This window comes from Euprymna scolopes, chromosome 7 (genome assembly GCF_053919585.1).
Source record: "Euprymna scolopes isolate OS-2025 chromosome 7, ASM5391958v1, whole genome shotgun sequence".
NCBI classification, from domain to species: Eukaryota; Metazoa; Mollusca; class Cephalopoda; order Sepiida; family Sepiolidae; genus Euprymna; species Euprymna scolopes.
The window spans coordinates 105,134,127-105,155,003 of record NC_136488.1 but is presented as its reverse complement, the minus strand read 5'-3'; the positions used below and the strand labels follow the sequence as shown (position 1 = coordinate 105,155,003).

General features: G+C 34.4%; 1 protein-coding gene across 1 annotated transcript in view; it reads right to left on the bottom strand.

Moving 5' to 3' along the window:
• LOC145279873 (uncharacterized) overlaps positions 1-20,877 on the bottom strand; it is a 266,143-nt gene that overhangs the window by 72,754 nt on the left and 172,512 nt on the right. The gene's annotated exons all lie outside the window — the stretch shown is intronic.

Below are 20,877 nucleotides of genomic sequence, written 5' to 3'. Positions count from 1 at the left end.
AGAAAGAGAGAGAAAAAGCAGGATAGAGAGAAGGATAGAATAAAAGACAAAGGAGAGAGAGAGAGAAAGAGAGGTGGAAGAGCGCATGTGAAAATATTTTATAATTTCCTAAAATTAACAATAAAAACATTCTCAGCTTGCTCGATTGACATAAAAACATAAACAAAAATGAAATTAAAAGTTCATTGCAATGCATTTCTGTCCGTTGTTTTCCACGGCCAGTAAGATTTTATTCACTCATGGTTTTCCATTTGTACATCGGATGGCCAATTACAAGCACGTCAAAGTTGCAAGGTTAAAAGCCTCTCCAATTTGCACGACCCTCCACAACATTCAAAATTCAACAAATGTCAAGTCAATTTCAACTTGAGTTCTTCAAAATATAAAATGTTACATTGTGGATCACAGTCAGCAGCAGAGAAGGAAGTAGTGTATGGTAAATTGAAAATAGAAAAGCATGTAGAGTCCTGGAAATCTTTGATAAGAAAAAAATTTTTTTTTTTAAATCAATAAAATCCTCAGAATAATTTCTTAAAACTAATACATCATTTTTTTTTTTTTTCAAGATTCTACTCCATTACCCATTGTGTAAGAAGTCAACTGTCTGTAAAGTTCACTTTATATGATCTTGTCCAATCACTTCCAAATCTTCCTTTGCTGATCAACCTACCTTCTTACAATTCAAAACTTTCATGTTTCTACAACGATTTACCCAAGAATGCTTCACATAGACGTATCAGCAAAACTAATTCGTCTTTAGGATAACATCTACATAATTGTAGTGCTTTGGATTCCATTTAACATTGTAGATCTATCTAATCATGACTCTGTCATAATTTTAAACATAAGCGTGCATAACTTTTTGCCATAAGATTTTGAATTATTAACAACTCGTTTGGTTCTGCCGGATTTCTCAACTTATCTTGAATTATATAGCCAACATCAAAAGTTTAAAATATGCATTAAATATTTTTCATTCATTTTTTTTTTAATAATGATTGCTATCGGCTAGGAAATAACAGAAATGATCTAGAAAATAAATAAATAATGCTTAATAAAAATAATTGGTTGGTGCAAAATTCAAACCCACAATGGAAACTTTGATAATTTTGCTTTAGAGAGAGATTTAGATCGAAAAACAAATTTAACTTTTTGTGAAGTTTCATGTTTGAGACAGGAACATCTAGTACTTAGATAACTCGACTAACTACCATTACAATATAATTACAAAAAGAACTCTTCCTTCAACATAGTAATAAATTGACTTGGTAATTTAGAGCGAGAGATGACTTCTTCTTCTCTTCCATAGAGCCTCTTTTGTAAAGAAACGTTACTCACCCCTTTCTACTCTATCATTATATTCATGGTGAGTTCTCCATTGAGTTCTAATCTCTGCAATGAAAAAATCTGCTACAAGCACAGCAAATAGCTTTCCTTTCTCTCTCTTATCTAAAATCGAATGGAATTTCCATGAACATTCCTAGAACATCCCATCTGTGAAGCAAAATGCAAAGTTGCTACTTAACTGACTACGGTTGTCTTCAAGTTCAATATTAATAGTTTTTGTCTCCGAGAATAATCTATTTCTGCCCTAACTCCAACCATCACATCCAATCTTCTCATTGTGTTGCTTATCATTCAACTGACAATCATTTTAAATTTTAACCTCAAGTGGTTCCAGGGCCTTGATAAATACGAACCCATTAGTGTGTACGTGTGTGAGTGCACCTACAAGCTTTAATTAGTTTATTTAATTATTAAGAATGTTTTTAGAAAGAACCAAACTCATTTTTTCTTTCAGACTTAGCATAGTAATTGTTTATCGATTCATTTTGACTAATTTTCACATTTTTTTGTTTTTAATTTATTTATTTCTTCTCTTCGATGCCAAACAGATTCGTATTTGGAGGCAAAAAGGTGCAAATTAGTTAGAATGAAAAATCGAGATGTGAAACAAAATTGCATGCAAATCCAATTCAAGACAAAGAAAAACAAAACTTCACAACCCCAAAATTAATTACAAAAAAGGCAGCGAATTAGAGCTAAAAAGATAAACAAATAAAATGTGTCATTACAGAAATTAAATTCATCAGTACTTTTCAAGCTAATTAGCATATTTAATTATAAAAACATTGCTTATTTGATTTCATGTTCAGATCAGGATTGACATCTTAAATTAAAATTCGCTATATACCTGCCTTATCCACCAAGATTCAATAATGAATGTCCAACAGTCTTTGTTTTATTGCCATTCAATGATAAATATAGCTGGATATGAAGTGCAAAGTTGAAAGCAGAAGGTCTAATTCAGATTATACTTTAAGTTTTCCAGTATTCTGATTAAAAACTCAATTCAGATTATGACTCCTAGCATTCTTACGGGTTCGACCCAACTTCTTTGAAAACCTTTGACTTGCTTTAACTGACTCTGCAACCTTAGTGGAAAATTGTCAATAATTCTGACATTTTCTCTTTTGCCATTACCCTGATTTTGGCTGCTATGGCTCTTGTAAGTGCAACAATATTAAAGGGATTGTGTTGAGAGATATTGGATAAAAATCATGCGTGCATAAAATCCAGTGAATATCAAGCCCATTCAGTATCACACCTACTACTGATGAAGCAATCATCAGTTTTTTCTGCACATTATTGAATAGCAACAAAACAGAGTAAAACTCGGTGGATAAATCAGGCCGAAGTCATGAACGTTCAACAATCTGTTTTATGACCTTCAAGGATATCTGGAGAAACTGGTAAGCAGTAAGAGTTATAATCATGAATGGGCTTCACACCCACCAAATTTAAAACGCGACCTCAATTTTTATATGTGGGGTCATTTTAAAGAACTTATATTAAAAAAAATCTCTAGATTATTCATTTTAATTGTTATTAGCTTTAATTTGCAATCAACTCGATTAATCAATTAGCAAATCTCTCGATGGAGGCTACCTTTCTAGGGCAATTGCTCTTGACATACCTAAGGCCTTTGATAGGATATGGCATAAAGGTTTACTTCACAAGATCTCTAGCTATGGTATAGCTGGAAATGTCTTCTCAATTATTAAATCATTTCTTTCAGATAGGTTCATAAGAGTAGTAGTTGAGGGGCAAAAATCAGAAGCTCACAGTATTAATGCTGGTGTCCATCAGGGGTCCATCCTGGGCCCAACTCTTTTCCTGATCTACATTAATGATCTTCCAAATCACATCCTTACATCATTTGTAGACATTTATGCTGATGACACTACCATTTATGGTAGCACATCTAAGACAGTAAACGACCAAGTTCTCTCCGATTCTCTCTCCTCTGATCTTGAGCACGTAGTACAATAGGGAAAGGAGTGGCTGGTTACTTTTAATGCATCTAAAATCAAGCTTCTCTCTTTACATCATCAACATTCTGATCCACATCTGGCATCAATTGAAATGAATGGCTCTCGTCTTCAGGAGGCCTCAAGTTTTGACAAGCTTCTGGGCTTCACCATTACTCCTGATCTTAAATGGAACATGTACATCAAGTCTGTTGCCAAGGCCGCTGGAAAAATGGTGGGATCTTTCTATCGATCCAGTAGATATCTCACTGCTGATGCAATTCTCTATCTATATCAGAGCTAGGTACGTTCAAGGATGGAATACTGTTGCCACATCTGGACAGGAGCTGCTAGAAAGGACTTGTCCTGCCTTAATAGAGTTCAAAATAGACTTCATAGCCTCGTAGGAGATGTCCTTTTCTCTTCCCTGCAACCTCTATCTCACAGAAGAGATGTTGCGAGTTTGTCTCTGATGTATCGTTACTTTCATGGAAAGTGTTTGACTGAACTTAAGTCTATGGTCCCCCCTCGTCAAACTTTCACAAGAAACACTCGTCTAGCTGAAAACACTATCAATAATTCCCCCCACTCTTTATCTGTGCCTAAATCTAAACGTAGATTTCATGAACAAAGCTTCTTTCTTAGAACTGCACACCTGTGGAATTGTCTTCCATTTTCTTGCTTTCCGGTTGACTACAATATGGTTGTGTTCAAGTCTAACGTAAATAAGTTCTTGATGAGCCGTTCCATATAAGTTATCAAATTTACCGAATTTTCATTACTAATGATTACTATAATGTCCAATTTCTACTGTACACTCTTTAACCTTTATCCTTGAGTGGCCTCTTGGCCTTGATAAAGTGGTGATGCCTGTGTAAAAAAAAAAAAAAAAAAAAAAAAAAAAAATCACCAAGTGACTCATCCCTTGCTTAGATTGTTGAATATTCATGGCTGAAACTTTGTGGATACGCCAGGCGTTTTAAAAAAAGTGATCACAACTCAAATCAGACGTATGTAGGTGTGATTGTAATCCAGGAGTACACATTTACAGCATATTGTTAAATGGTAATAAGACAAAGACTGTTCGACATTCATGGTTGAAACTTGGTGGACAAGTCAGGCATAGAGTGAAGTTTATTGAATTACAGAAGAATAATAAATTTTATGGACGAATCTATAGGTGGGTAGCATATATCTGGATATTGAACACTTTGAATGTAAAAAGCAAAAGAAAAAAAAAAAAAAAAAAAAAAACTTTTCCTCAAGTGAGACATCAATTGTCAGATCTCTTGCTAATAGATTTTCTGATTCAAACTTTGTAATTCCATTCCTCTGAGTTGTGATGACCACACCTGGGACTAGCTGTGTGCCCAATCTAGTTTCTAGAGCAGACAGGTAGGTTAAAGATTAGTGTCCTTTTTGAAGAGGAAGTTTAGCCTAGGGTAATTTTACATCTGACAACTGACAGGCATAAAACTGTCAGCAACTTGGCAACTCAGATTACTTGATTTTCTTTTTCAACTCAACAGGTTCTCAAGATGCATTTGGAAAGAAAAGAAAAAATTATTTACATTAAACAAACAAAAATAAAACAACAAACAAACAAATAAACAATCCTCTGGTTAAGAAAAGTCCTTTCCTCCTTCCTACCTCCACGTCTCATTGGCACAGGAGGAGGAAGAGGGATATTAGAATCTGGAAAGAAGGTGGGGGTGTGGTGGTTTATATGGAAATTTCTGATTTTAGTGCAGTTTGCTGCTGCACTAAAATTTGTAGCAGACAGTATGCATTTGCAGTTGCACCTTGGATATTTTGAGGAATGAAGCAAGGGGAATACATTCATCTATTATTATACTAAAGTGGTGTCAATCAATGTTTGTCTCCCCAATGCTAAAATATTCTGTAATTTTAGGATTGAGTTATACCCCACCCAAAAATCAGGAGAGGGTGGTGGATCCAATTTGAAAAATTATTCAGTAAATAGTGTGATCAATAGCAGTTAGTACGTCAGAACGTTGAAAATTATGTTATCGGAAATCAGTGTTTATCAGTGAAGGAACAAGATAAGTGACAGCTGAATTATCAGTGGTTATATACACACACACACACACACGTGTGTGTGTGTGGTCATCTCTATATTAATAAAGTAGCCACAGAAATTACTCTCTGGACAAAATTATCGCAGGTTTGCAACAACAAATGCCACATACAAATTCAATACGGTTAGGCTAATAGCAACTATCTCATGTATCTTTTGAACACCATTTAAGACACATTGTCATGATAATAAAATACAACATTGCATCCTATGAGTAACACCATCACAGTAGCAACATCGTTAGAGGAAGGAGTCCCTATTTTTTCTCTAAATATTTAATCCTACCGCTGCTACCAGTTGTCACCAAGATGAATTCTACATGTTCCACTGATTCTGTGATTATACCGACTGTAACTGGCTCGTGCATACATAGACCTAACAATCTTTCCAACTTTAAATTCATAAATAATGAAGGCTCCCTTTCCAATTTCCGTCCATTCTGATTGGCTGAGCTCTGAAAATTCTCATATTCCGGAATCCAGTTCTTGATTTATAAACGAATGGTTACTAAAACTAAAATATGGCATCCTTAAGACACATTATTTCGCTCGGCATCAAGTTTATTTAATGCATAGGTCATTACAGTTGTGTATGCATGTGTGCGTATGCATACGCTACAAATCAATCTAATAGTGGCTTTGTAGCTGTCGGACTCCGGTTTCCTATTATTCTACTGGGTCCCCAGTGTGTGTAAAGGGGTTACTCTTCCCTCCCTCATCTTTGGGTTGAGCATTCTTAGTAATGATATCGACTGCTACTACTTTGGCATAATGCAACACTCTTTGTAAATAAAAACAAATGGAGCAACTGTTGGAATGGAGATCAATGTTCATATAAAGCACTGTTAGATATTATGGCTGATGGCACTGATCCCACGATCTGTTAGATAAAACTCCTGACAATCAACTGATTAGTTGTTGGTTCAATACCGGACTTGATGCTGGTCTTACCACACTAAAGAGCTGTGATACAACAAAACAGCCTGTCTGTGGATGACTACACTACTACTACTACTACTACTACTACTACTACTACTACTAAAACTGTGGATCTTGTTCATCTCAGTGCACACTTGATGAAGGTTGTAGTTGTGTAATGTCATCCATTAAAAGTTAGAATAATCGTACACACTTGATGATGTCACAATATGGTATCATAGCTCAAAACATGACATCATAAAAGATCTTTTTGATCACCTCACCTTCTAGTTTGATGGATGATGATTCATGGTCTTTGGGTTATTGGTAATTTACTAGATGAATCACGTAGAACCCTGGACAATCTAGCATATTACTAAAATTGTGGACCTTGTTTGCTTGCGTGCTTGCTTATTATTGGACACACTTGATTATTATTAGCAAGAAAATAACATAAATATATATGAAAATGGATATCATAAAAAAAAATAGTAATTGCTAAAAACTGTAGATTTTTGTTTTAAAAACAATTGCAATAATGTGAAGATTTGCTTGAAAGCAGCTGCAGCCATAACTGCTGGCCACTACTACTTTATTCATAATGTTAAAATAAAAACAAATAAAAAAATCATGTATAGAGATAAAGAATATATAACAAATACTGACCGAATTACTATAAATTTAAGAAACGAAAAAACTTGATAGTATTTATGTGATTAACAAAAAATATAATGAAAGCAAAACACAAACGCAATTGAAATGACGCCTAGGCAATGGTGGACAGATATAGCTCTTATAAACCAGGTTTTATGCACAAATTGTCATAAATTATCATAAATTTTGATTTGACCGATTATAATTGTTTTTTTTTTTTTGTGTGTGAAAATCAGGGATATTAAAGAACACGTTTTGCTTCCATTAGTCATTTCGGAGGTCAGCCCAACTTGAAGGCAAAAAAAAAAAATCGGGTATAATTTTTCTGTAAAAAAATCATGCATGAAAGGGTTGATGCGATTAAAAAATGTAGACATTTACTTGAAACGTAAACCTGTATCTCGAAAGCATAAAAATGGCGGACACGATTACTCATCACAATTGTACATGTCGTGACATAAACGAGAAGAGTAAAAGGTTTTAATTCATTTTGTGTTTTATTTCTTATCAGTTTCAGGTCATGTCACAAATAGAATGCAATCTTTTAGTGTTAAAATGTCGTTACCAACAACACAAAAACAACTTTAGTCTTTACTGAATTTGCCGGCTCGCTGCAAAGTTTGATACGTGAAATATTTGAAACATTAATTTAAAATAACAATTTCTCCATTCTTTTTGCGAACTATCCTCATTTTTATAGTTGTTGCTGTTTCATCCTCTGGTCTTTCTTCAGGTGATTTTTCGAATCCTTTGAGGCCAGAGGATGAGTTGACCGAAAGGCGACGAAACACCAACTATGAAGATGGGGATAACAGTTAATAAAAAAGAATGAATGCACAAATTATGAAGCCTCATCTCAAAGGATTCCAAAAATAAAGAACAAAAATAAAGAACAAAAAAAAAAAAAAAACATTCCATGCATGACTTTGTTGTAATCGTGAAACAAAATCTTTCGATAAATTATTTGCGATTCCGACAATTCCAAACGGTTTCAAAGTAATCATTTAATCATTCATTCACGTTTCATTTTATACAAATAGACCCTGTTTGAATTTTACAGTTAAACAAGATTTAAACAATGCGTTTAAATAGCTAATAAGGACACAACAACACAAAAGGAGTATAATTATTTAACTCTTATTTCAGCTTATTAACAAAATAGTCTCATAATTTAAACATACTTTTTTCTTTTGTTAAAGAGCACAAAATTTCTTTAAATGTATGACGATTTTTCTCTTTCAATTTCATCTCAAATCTGCGAACGTCTTCGACGTTTATAACGGTATCATTTTCTTTATGTCGACCTGCTTTCTACTCTCTTCCCCAATAAAGAAACAAAAATAAGTTAAGGTTGACGGATTTTAAGTTCATAAAAAAAAAAAGAGTCGTATTTTTTAAAAATCTCTTAAGTTCATCATATTTTATACATTTTATAATTGGGACGTAACTATGATTTGTTGAAATTAGTATTCTGTTCTTGCTCGCAAAAGTGGAAGTTACTAACTTTTACACACAACTTATATTTCATCTTTACTGTGAAGCTCCATTTCAATCAGTAGCGTTTTTGTGTGGATACAATTTCACTAATGTTTATTTTCTTCTACACCCCATGCCAGAATTATATGCAAATCGATATTTTTGTTCTAACTCCGATAGTTTTCAATGAAAATTTGTGAAATTTAGCACGTTATATGGCAACACAAGCGCAGATCTAAAATTTTAAGCTAATATGCACAGTAATAAACAATTGGCAGCCATTTTGGTGATTTGCATTTTTTTTATGCAAACCAATGCTAAAATATGGTGAAGTGCTAAAAGATCATTGAAACATTGATTATTCTAGGAATTTGTAAATTGAGAACAACAATAATAACAAACAACTTCGACATGGTTTCATAGTACAATATCTTATATAATTGCCATTTTTATTGACAAGAGCCTTTGGTCCATTGAAGATGTCAAACTTTCGATTTCATCTGATGAAATGTCTTTGGCAGCAGTCAGAATAGCATTCCAGAGGTCATCCTTGGAGTTGTACTGCCTTCCTCCGGAGTAAATATTTTGTTTCAAGATGCTCCACAGATTTTCAATGGGATTTAAATCTAGAGAACAGTCTGGCCATCGCATTATTTTCCCATGTCTGGCAAAAACTCTCTCCATATATTCAGTGGCTATCTTGCAGAATGAGACGGTGCATTATCATGCATGAATACTATGTTTTTCCGGAATGCCAAATTCTTATTGTGCCAGGGTTCCAAGTGTTCCTTAATGAAGTCAATGTAGAGTTTGGCTGTAATTTTCACTCCATCTGCGACTGAATGGTCCTACCAGCTAATTGCCAATGATTGCAGCCCAGAACATCACACCACCACCTCCTTGTTGACGCCTGATCCTTTGGGGACGTAGACCCATCAGGTCCATCAAGGGTCACTCAACACTCATCGGTGAACAAAACAGTTTGAAAATTCACCTTCATGTGATCTCTTGCCCACTCCATCCTCTTTTTCTTGTGGATATCCTTCAATTGATGGTGGACCTCTGGCTTTCCAAATTTTGCAATCGTCCTCAGGAATGCCAGCTGTTTCAAAAACTTGTTTGCTAGTTTCAAGTGGGTTACGGCAAACTTCTCTCTTAATCTTGCTCATTGTTTGACATGACAGATATGATTTCTTACGAATTTTCCCTTTGTCAGAACGTCCGTTGCAAAGTTGAGGGTTAGTACAATTTATTTTTGATTGTACAATGATCACGGTGTAATCCTTTGGCAATTTCTAAGGTGGAAATCTTATTATGGAGCCTTTGAACAATTTTAGACTTCTCAGCTTGACTTAAAAGCACCTTTATGTTCCATCTTGCATATAAAGTTGGCACGCTGAAAAAAAACTGCAAGTCACCAAAATGGCTGCCGTTTGTTTGCTATTGTGCAGATCAGCTTAAAATTTTATTTCCACACATGCGTTAGTGTTGCCGTATAACGTGCAAAGTTAAAAATTTTCATTGAAAACTATCGGAGTTAGAACAAAAATATCGATTTGCATATAATTCTGGCATGAGGTGTAGATAGAAACTAACTTCTGATAACTCACTTCAACCAGTGGAGGTGTTTTATTGTGCAATGATGATAACAACGAGATGATAACAGAAGAAGAAATGATATTCAGAGATTTCGACTTTTTCCTTTTTTCCAAGGTCAAAAATCAAGGCTTACAATAATAATAACAAATAGATTTAAAAAAAGCAAAAAAAAAACAAAAACAAAAAAAAAAACAGTAAAGAAAGTCACGAAATCAATTTTTACTTACATGTCAGAAAAAAAAAATGAATAAAAAAGAAAAAGAAAAAATAAAATTTGTGTTTTCTTATTTGTTTAGTTGCACCGCTCTGTAAATCCGAATGTGTTAATAAATTATAACTTAATCCAAACATATTGTTATAAAAGGATTAATTTTACATTAGGCACCTCAACGGCGGTGTATAAAACATCAGCATTTTACACAATAATAGTGACGTCATCATTTCGTGTATTTGTGTCAATTCTTATGGATGGGCATTCACGTTATAATTGTCAATGGAAGAAACGTTTTTTTTTTTTGCTATGAATAAAAAAATAAGACTTACCTTTTGTAAAACAAATAGATTTTTATTAACGAACTACACAGACTAGAGTTAATAAAATAAAATTGAATGTCGCTTACAGGCCTCCGTACATTTTTGAAAAAAAAAAAAAAAAAAAAAAAAAGGTGCAAAACATAAGGATCAACCTCTATCAATTTAAATAATAAAATCAAAACGAATTTTTTTAAGGCCGATTTTCGATTTACAATTTTTATTATCTCAAGAGTCTTATATTCTCTTATATGAATATATTTTTTTTATAATTGGAAATTTGTTATTAAAAAATCTGTTTAAACTTTATATTACGTAATATTTGAATTTAATATCATTTAAAGCTTTTTTAAAAATAATTATTTTTTAGAATTGTCTTTTTATTGTAATTCAAATAATTATATTACAGAGAAAAAAAAATTAAGAAAAATTGTTTCTTTTATTTTATTTTAAATACAAAAAAAAAATTCAATATTTAAAAAATATTGAATTTATTTTTGTCTCGCATTTTCATTATTTTTGTATGCTGTAATATATATATATATGTATATATATATATATATATAGATAGATAGATAGATAGATAGATAGATATAAAATGGAGTATTTAATAATTGTAGCATTTGATAGCATATCCGAGTATTTGTAAAAAAGAAATGTATAAAAAATTGAGAAAAACATTTAAGTATTTGAAAACAAAGCAGGAGTATATGAAAGAAATTGTATCGTATTTGTAAAAATGGAGTAAAAGAAATAGTTAAAAGGTTTTTAAAATAGCAAAGTACTTTTAAATTACATTGGGAAAGGGAGTATTAAAAATGTCGATGCATTGAAAAAGAAACACTTGATAAAAATTCTATTTTCATCTTAGATATTTCTATCCTTGGAAGTAAATTGTTGTAGGGCGTTTTTTTGTTCAGACATTCAAAAGCCCCCACCTCATCTCTCATTCAAGTAAAAGAAGCTTGGTGCAGCACAATGGCTGCCAACACCTGAAGCATTTTATAACTTATGTGGCGATTAAAAATAATTGCATATTTTATACCAATACCAAAATTGCCACTATTCAAATCACGATTGTAAAAAGAAAACAAAATGTCCAGTTCCCACTGCTGATTTTAAAGGCAAATTAGACATCGTGTAATGAATTTTTACTAAGTATTTTCAGATTTCGTTATTATGTTCTTACAAACTTAGGTAAGTTGAAGTAAGAAAGTAAAAAGAATTATAAGGAGAGTGGCTGGGAGTTCAAAGAGAGAGGAAGAGGGGAAAAAGTATTGACTAAGAAAAGGAGAGAGTAGAGAGGGAAAGAAAGAGAGAGTAAAGGGAAAGAAAGAGAGAGTAAAGGGAAAGAAAGAAAGAGAGAGTAAAGGGAAAGAAAGAAAGAGAGTAAAGGGAAAGAAAGAGAGAATAAAGGGAAAGAAAGAGAGAATAAAGGGAAAGAAAGAGAGAATAAAGGGAAAGAAAGAGAGAGTAAAGGGAAAGAAAGAAAGAGAGAGTAAAGGGAAAGAAAGAGAGAGAATCGAGCGCGAGAGAGAGGAGGGGGGCGACAGGGAGGGAGGAAGGGAAGGTTTGCTTGTTTGTTTTGTTATATTTTACAGCATATCAACCCCTTTTGGGTCATTTAATGCCGAAACATTAATTTTAATGTGTTAGATGTTGGTTAGTTGTTTTTAGCCTTTCTTGTGGAATTTTTGTTGTATATTTTAATCTCTTTCAGGAATTCAATAATTTTTTTTCTGGGTCGATTTTGTCTGATATCTCCCTTGGATTATTCTACTGGTAATGCTTCATTCGGACCCGTTTAAAGTCCACACAGACCGTCAGTATATAATGTACTGCCTAGGGCTCTTCTCCTTTTAGTAGATGTGAGTGAGGGACATGAGTGTTGCCTATTCGTAGTCTAATCATTTCTACCTCTTCTTTTCTGGACATCTTTTTTTATAGCTCTTATTCCGAGGTTTGGTGTTATTTTGAATAGTTTATTCTCTGTGCATGAGTTCCAATGTCCTTGCCATTTTCTTAATGTATTTATTTATTTATTTTGGGGTTTAAGTCTATATAAAGAATTTTTCCAGTTGTATGATTTTGTTGAAGGGTTTCTTTTGCTGCTATATCCACTTTTTTGTTCATGTAGATGCCGAAGTGGATTAGGATCCACCAGAAGTATATGTATTTATTCATTGTTATGGTGTTTGTTTTATTTAGAAGATTTGTTTCCTCATGATGCCCAAATTTCTGACATTTCTAATATCGTAGAGGGTTGGGTATAAATAATTCTTTTTTCAATTGAATAACCAAGTCTTATCTCTTTTGGGACTTGTATTAAATGTTATGATGTAGGTGTTTGTTAGTATAATGTTTCCATTCTTTTTATGTCAATTACGCCTTGGGATTTTAGTTCCATTTTTATCAGTTGTACAACTAGATAGTTCTTTCTTTCGAATAACATTCTTTGATGTATTCATTTTTCATGGGTTTTAATTTTTTTTATCATGGAATTTTTCATTTTTGGTAGAATATCAGCATATCTTTTCTTTCTACCTTCACTAAGATTGTCCCATATCGTAAATTTTTAACTGCTTTGGGTGTTATTTTGTAGAAATTATCCATAAAATTACAAATAAAGAGATAGTTTTGTCAATGGGGTGTTGTCTACTGCTCCCAGAATAATGAATCTCAAGAAGTTTTCCCTATTTTCAGTCTGAATCGGATTCAGTGTGAGGTCTCTTGGTTGATTTTGTTGTCATGAATGTTTTTTTAAAATTTTATCATCTTTGCTCTCCACCTGCTGCGGAGTCCAATTTAATGGGAAATATAAGGGGCAAACCCATTCGCACTCATAAAACAGAGATACAGTGGTGGTATACTCATATTTGGAGGGTCCACAAGCACTTGTTTTTCCTTCTTGTTTTACTACTCAAGAAAATAGTAAGAAAAGTCGGGGGGAGTGCAACAATGTCATATACCCATTTCTTCAAACCGACGGACCCTAGAGCCATCGCCTTCTAATTCAGTAGTAAGGAGAATATTTTTTTATGATACTTGTGTATTTATGCTGATGTTGATTCTGTCTTTTGAATTAGGGCTTGACATGATCAGCCGATTGATCGGATAGGACCTCTCCAACTACCTGTCTAACCTAGGTAAGGGCCAAAGTGGTGCGTTGCAGGGACATGTCCTCTTTGTACCTAGGTGAAAGTTTTCTCAACCACCAGCATTGCGTCCCAAAACATCATGGGTTGCCACCCACGGCCAACAGTCGGACCCATTGAGGGACTTTACACTCTGTAGGGGGACAGTCAGCATGTGATGCCCTACTGACTGGATCAAAAAAGGAGGGGGTAAAAGGAAGAAAAAAGGAGGAGTAAGGTAGGGGGGATGTTATTTTTGTTTTTTGGATTTGTAGAACATGATTAAGCTTTGCAAAGAGATAAAGTGATAAACACTTTGATATCAGAGTAGCGGGAGGGAAAGACGAAGAGTAGTGGGAGGGAAAGAGACAGAGAGTATGGGAGGGAAAGAGACAGAGAATACAGCAGGGAAGGAGATGAAGAGAAAGAGAGAGACAGAGAGGAGAGAAAATACAGAAATAAAGGGGGAAGAGAGAGAGAGAGTAGAGGAGGAAAGGAGGTCAGAATGCATTTCGGCTTCTTCATAAACAAATCAGTCGTTTTAATATTTTTTTTTAATAAGTAAAGAAAATAGATTGAATTGAATTTTCAATGAATTTGGAAGTAATTGTTCTAAGGGAAAATCATTTCTGGCTTTAAAATTCATATCATATCTTCAATTATTGAAAGATAGAACGCTTTAGAAGCGATTTAGATCTAATGATTTTATAGAAATCATTAAAGATGATAGAAAAATGGTATTACCCTCACAAAATTTGCTATAGTTCGATATAACAATTGGGTTGAATTAATAAATTAATTATTCTAATTAATCAGTATCAAACGATATTGTATTAATTAAATTTAACTTTCAAAATCCGTTTTACTTAAAAATAAATAAATTAAAAAAACAATACCGAAAGAAAAAGTCGAAACAAAAATATAAGTATAAAGATTAGATTCTGCTATTCTTTGTTTAATAAACTGCAATGTAATTTTTTAATATATAGTTTGAAAATGAGCACAAACAAATTAAATGGCCATCAGTTTCCCAGTCGGAAAAGAATCCCGACCCATTCGGCATAAACTATAATGGCTAAATGACTAAAAGGTTTAGATCGCTCTTAGAAAGCAGAGGATATTGTTCAAAATGTCGGATACAAGAAAAGCAATAAGGCGGTACTATTTAGTCGGCGAACCTGCATTGCAAAATTGAAACACTCACTATAAGGAACCGACATTCCTGAAAATCTTCAGGAAATAAACCGAATAAGTGTCAGAACAAAGACAAAATAACGTGATGCATTGAAAGAGAAACATGGCAGATAACAATCATTGCTTCATTGTTCTTCAAAACAAAATGTATCTATAATCAGTAAATACTAATAATAATACATTGCATTTGTTAATAACTAGTAGAACTCCATGGAAATTCCACGGCGTCTTCTATATACATCTGTTTAATTTACTCTTAATAATAATATTCCTTTTGAAATAATAAATGTCTGTCAGAGTCATGAAGAAAACGACAACTGCGTTCACTGTTTTCCGCTGATTAGATATGACTTTCACACATATAAAATACTAGGTATGACCTTCACACACAGATAAAAAAAAATGTGTTAAAAAATTACAACAGAATGAAGATCCAAAGTTTTATTTTTCAATAAATTTTTGATGAAATCTACCATCATTTTAAGTAGGTACGGCTAAAAAAATGGAAAAATAAACAATTTTTTTTTTTTAAAACGAATTAAAATCTATTAAAATCCATTATTTTTTAGCAACTTTTTTCCAGAAAAAAAAGCTTGAATTTTATTGAAAAACAGAATGACATAAAGCTTTTTTGCTATTTTTAATAGAATTTAAAATTTTAAACTTTCAAAAACTACACCATTCACTGCCATTTTTTAAACAAATTAATTTTCTTTTTGTCTAAATAAGATTCAGGATGATTTGCTATAAAAATATGCAAAAATATTATAAGTACTTGAATTTCAAATAATTCCAACTTTTTATACCACTCTATAGATTTGCGTAACAAAATTAAAAGAATAAAAACAAATTTAATGATAGCTTAAAAGAAACCACGGAATTCTGGGTAGGACTAAATGAACTACAGTTAGCCATGTATTTTTAACGTTTGATTTGACGATTAAGTTAAAAGTTAAATTCTTTTTCCATAAACGATATATTTGTTGCTTACATAACCTCAGTAGTTAAGCAATGATGAGGCAGGCCAGTATCAGATGGGTAACCATTTTGGGAATGCTAGGCATCGTATGTGTTGAAAATAACTCCTGCATCTAATATCATGCTTGATCCAACATAGGTGAATTAACAAGAAATTGCCAAAAGAAATTATCGTATGTTTAGCAAAATGTGCAGGTATTTATTGATTTTTTTTTTCTTTTTTGGTATCCATTCTTCAAAGCATTTCCTATTTAATGGTATATTAGCAATATTGGGTTCAATAAAAGAAAATTATTAATTTATTTTTCAAAGATTTAAAAGTAATGTTTTTTGCAAAAATAATGAAAATATATATTAATAATTTTTAACATATTCCATGAATTTTACACTTCAAAACACAAAATAAAATTTGGATTTTCAACCTTAAAATCTGATACGTGCACAGTTGTTCTTTTTTGTTTGTTTTATCTACAATCCTCACCCTCCTCACAATACAATATAGTTTGTTCAGTTTCGGCTGATTATTTTAAGCATATTAATAAAGATGTTTTTTTTTTAGTTTTTTTTTAAATTACATTTTCACCCCAAACAAGGCACATTGCCACTTTGGTGTAGGGGGCTACTATCAGGGGCAGCAACTACTGGGGCACTATGCTGGGATTTGGGCAGCAAGATGTCGGTTCACGTTACACTCGAACTTCTGTATGTCAGTACAGTTGGGGAAGCAGGGACCTGGAATGGAATTCCAGAGTCTAGCGGTTCTGGGGAAGAAACTACTGGAGTAGAAAGATCTTTTGCATCTAGGGATCTCTACTGCGTGGGGGTGGGATTTAGCAGCCTGTCGAGTTTGTCAAGGGTGTCTATGTCGTGGGGGGACAAGTGTCTGCAGTTCGTCAGCGCATTCACCATTAAAATACTTGGGTGAGGGGTTACAAGCAAAAAAATATATATAAATATCGATTCTGAAAAAAAAAAGTACACCATTATAAAGTTCATTCTTCACTTAATAATCCATGAAAATTTCATATTGATTGGATAATTACTTGATTTTTGGTAGATATATCCAAGGCTTTTCACAGGGTATGGCACGATGGTCTTCTGAGGAAAATTAGATCATATGGAATCACTGGAAGAATTCATAATGTAATTAAATCCTTCTTAAGTAAAAGAAAAATCCAAGTTGTCCTCGACGGTCGTACATCTAAACAATATGACACAAATGCGGGAGTACCTCAGGGGTCTATCCTTGGACCTCTATTATTCCTGATATTCATAAATGACCTCCCTGATTGGCTCCCTCTACTGTGCTAGAAAACTACTTACGCCTGAAAGTATCCTGTACCTCTATAAGGCCACCATTCGCCCATGTATGGAGTACTGTTGTCACATCTGGGCTGGTGCATCTGCTGCTTGTTTCTCGCTCCTGGACAGGGTTCAAAAGAGAGTCGCCAACCTGATAAGTCCTGAACTGTCATCTAGGCTTCAGCCTCTGTCCCATCGACGAGATGTTGCATCCTTCTGCCTGTTCTACAAATATTTTAATGGTGAATGCTCTGATGAACTGCAAACACTTGTACCTCCTCGACGTAACTACCCCCGACAAACCCGACAAGCTACTAAGTCTCATCCCTTTACAGTAGAGATCCCTAGGTGCAAGAAAGTTTCTTCCCCAGAACTGCAGGTCTCTGGAATTCCCTTCCGGGATTCTGCTTTCCCAACTGTACTGATATGCAGAAGTTCAAGTGTAATGTGAACAAACATCTTTTAACTCATCTCCCTTCATAATGCCCTTGCAAATTAAGTCCCTGATAGTAGCCCCCTGCTTCAAAGTGGCACTGTGCCTTGTTTGGGGTGAAAATTGAATAAAAAAAAGAAAGAAGATTTTTGACGAGAAACCCTTTCGAAAATACTTACTCTGTTCTGCCGTTTTGGCTGTGCCTAATTTTAAGTATGCAACTGTTGAAGATGAATCAGTAGAAAGTTCTATTTCAAAAGTTAACTCTTTACATAGATGCAGGAGTCACAAATTGACCAACTCCTTCTTGTAATAGTACCATAATTCAATGAGATGTGAACTAATAACTAATAAAGAATGGTTTCTTTTGTATGGAGAAAAAAAAACAAAAAACAAAAAAAAACCACAAAAACTAAACCGAAATGGAGTATGAAGACGTAAAAAAAATTGAAACTAAATATACTGAAACTAAAATTGTGATACCGTCTGTGTGTGTTTGTGTTTTGTGATACATATAAATGTGAGATGTGTGTATGTATAAACTACTAAACTATGTGAACCTTGCTTTCTTGTTATCGTGCACACTGGATGATATCGTTTCGTGACATCTTCCATTAAAATAGAGGTGAGAATAACATGACTAAAGGATGAAGTCATCCAAAAATATACAAAAATATAGAAAGACTGTGTACTATGGATGACATCATAATATGACTTTTTTAAACTCTTTTTCATCCATACAAGCCATATTGCTACTTGGAACATAAGGGACCACTATTAGGAATCGAGTTTAACAAGGGACTGTGAAGAGTTAAACAACGAGATGTCTGTTCACATTACATTTAAACTTCTGCAGGTTAGTGCAGTCAGGGAAGCAGGAAACAAAAAGGGAATTCCAAAGTTTAACAATCCGAGGGAACAAACTATAAGAGTAGAGTAAGCTTTCCGGCATCTAAATGGTGACATTTTTTTGCTTATCGGGGGGTTAGTCGGGAGTTTATATGTTGAGAGTACATCAGAGCACATTCCATGATGATATCATCCATCAAACCAAGAATGGAAGGTGGGGAAGATCCTTTATTACTTTTTATCTAGACGAACTGTGTGAAAGTCATGGATTGTCTACTAGCTGAATCGTCTACATCCATGGAGGTTGAGGTGGAGTGATCTAGTATACAAACATGTGACAGTGTGTTTCAAAGAGGAAGAAGCATAATTTCTTGAAGATAGTGATTTCTTATTTCTGCTAAAATTCAAAGTGATTGCAAAGGGTGACTGACTGACAAGACAGACAAATAACAACCTTTACTTATAGATCAAAAAGTTGTGTTTTTTTTTGTTCTTGTTTTACAGAAAAGCATACTTATACATGTGGGTGTTTCTACGTGCTCGTACTTACTGACCTTACAACGGATTACGAAATAACACTCATCCAGCCACTCTGCATGAGCGTCGGTCAGTTTCTGTGCCAACCGTTGGCGTTGTTCTTCGCTGATAGATGACTGAGAACTATTCACTAGTGAACTGCAGCGTTTTTTACACATGATTTGCTGCAGCACAAGAAAGGAAAGAGTCATGAAAAAAGAAAAGGGCGTTTTTATTAATTGATAGAGAGGTAGAAATATGGGGAGATAATACAATAAAAGAGATTACAATGAGATGAAGACAATATTAAAAAGAAAAGGAGAGAAAGAGAGAAAGAAAAAAGAATTAAAAAAAATTACAACATAATATTTACATAGTATAAATTTTTACTCAAACATTTTTGGCTACATATGTGCATACATGCCAATTTTTCAAGATGAAATGACAAAAAATGATTTTGACGAAAATATTTTTGAAATGGATAAGGAGAAAATGACCACATGGCTGGAACAATTTGAAATTGGATGTTTGGCTACTTTATTGGTTTCACACACACACACACACACACACACACACACACACACACACACACACACACACATATATAAAACTTGTATCTGAATTTATATACAGTATTCAATGTCTTCTTAAAAACTAAGTGTTTTTTATCTTGTTATCATGGTTTAATGCAGTCTCATGCGATTTTCAAATAGTAACTTGGAATTATGAATCTGATTCCAAATTCAGAGATTGGACCTGTGGAGAAAATAGAAACGGACATACACACAACCTACCTGTAAAGCGCCCACGTGTCTGCCTGTCATGCGCGTTGGACAGGAAAAAGAGAAACCAAGATGGCGTCTGCGATATTTAACAGAAACGGTCTCATGTGATCTCGCGAGATTCATGTGAATGAATGTAATATAAAGCAGGTCGCTTGAAGGAGTGGGGAAGTTTGTTTTTTTTGCTGTACAGATTACTCAGTGCACTGGAACAAGTGAATGAGATTCCAGTTCTACAAATTATTTCGGAATGATGTCAGGATTTGATCCTAAACTGATTCCACTGTTTGATGGCAGCAGCCCTGAGCAGTTAGTACAGGAATGGGTGGAAAAGACAGAATTGATATGCCAGCTCAGTGGCGTGAAGCGTCTGGAATGCGTGATCCTAATGCATCTCGCTGGGGGCGCATATGCTGTATACCAACAGCTAATGGATGAAAAGGCGGCAGATTACACCTGCAGGAAAAACACCCTCTACACAGCGTTTGCACTAGATCCAGTTGTTGCATGGAAGGAGTTTATGGCACGCAAGTTACATTCTGGGGAGATGGTTGATGTTTATCTGGCAGAACTGAAGAAGCTTGCGGTCCTGTCCAGAGGAATGTCAAATAAAGGCCTAGTGTGCGCATTTATTGCAGGATTACCCGCTAGTATGGAGGATCTGCTCCAAGCTTCATCCCAAGTAGATGAAATGGACATCTTGGAAGTATTAACAAGGGTGCGGGTGATACTAAAAAGAGCCCAGGGACTGTAGACCATGCGGCAGCCATGCAACCAGCACAGGGTGGATCTCAGGACCTGGGCATGGTTACAAGCTGCTACAATTTGGCCCGTGATTGTCTCTCATCATGCTCACTGACTTGAAGGCTTAGTGGGCTTCAGTGCTACAAGTGTAAAAACCGGGGACACCTGGCCTGAGCCTGTCCGGGAAACAGGAAAGGGGAGGAAGCTATAGCACCAGTCTTCTCCCCAGATTGTCACTGAACAAGGCGCTTCCCGCAGTGAGCATGCGCGTTAATGGACATGAATGCCTTGCCCTTGTAGACACTAGGCGCACCCAGACCCTGGTGCGCAAGGCATGTTGCGACACTTGGTACAGGGGG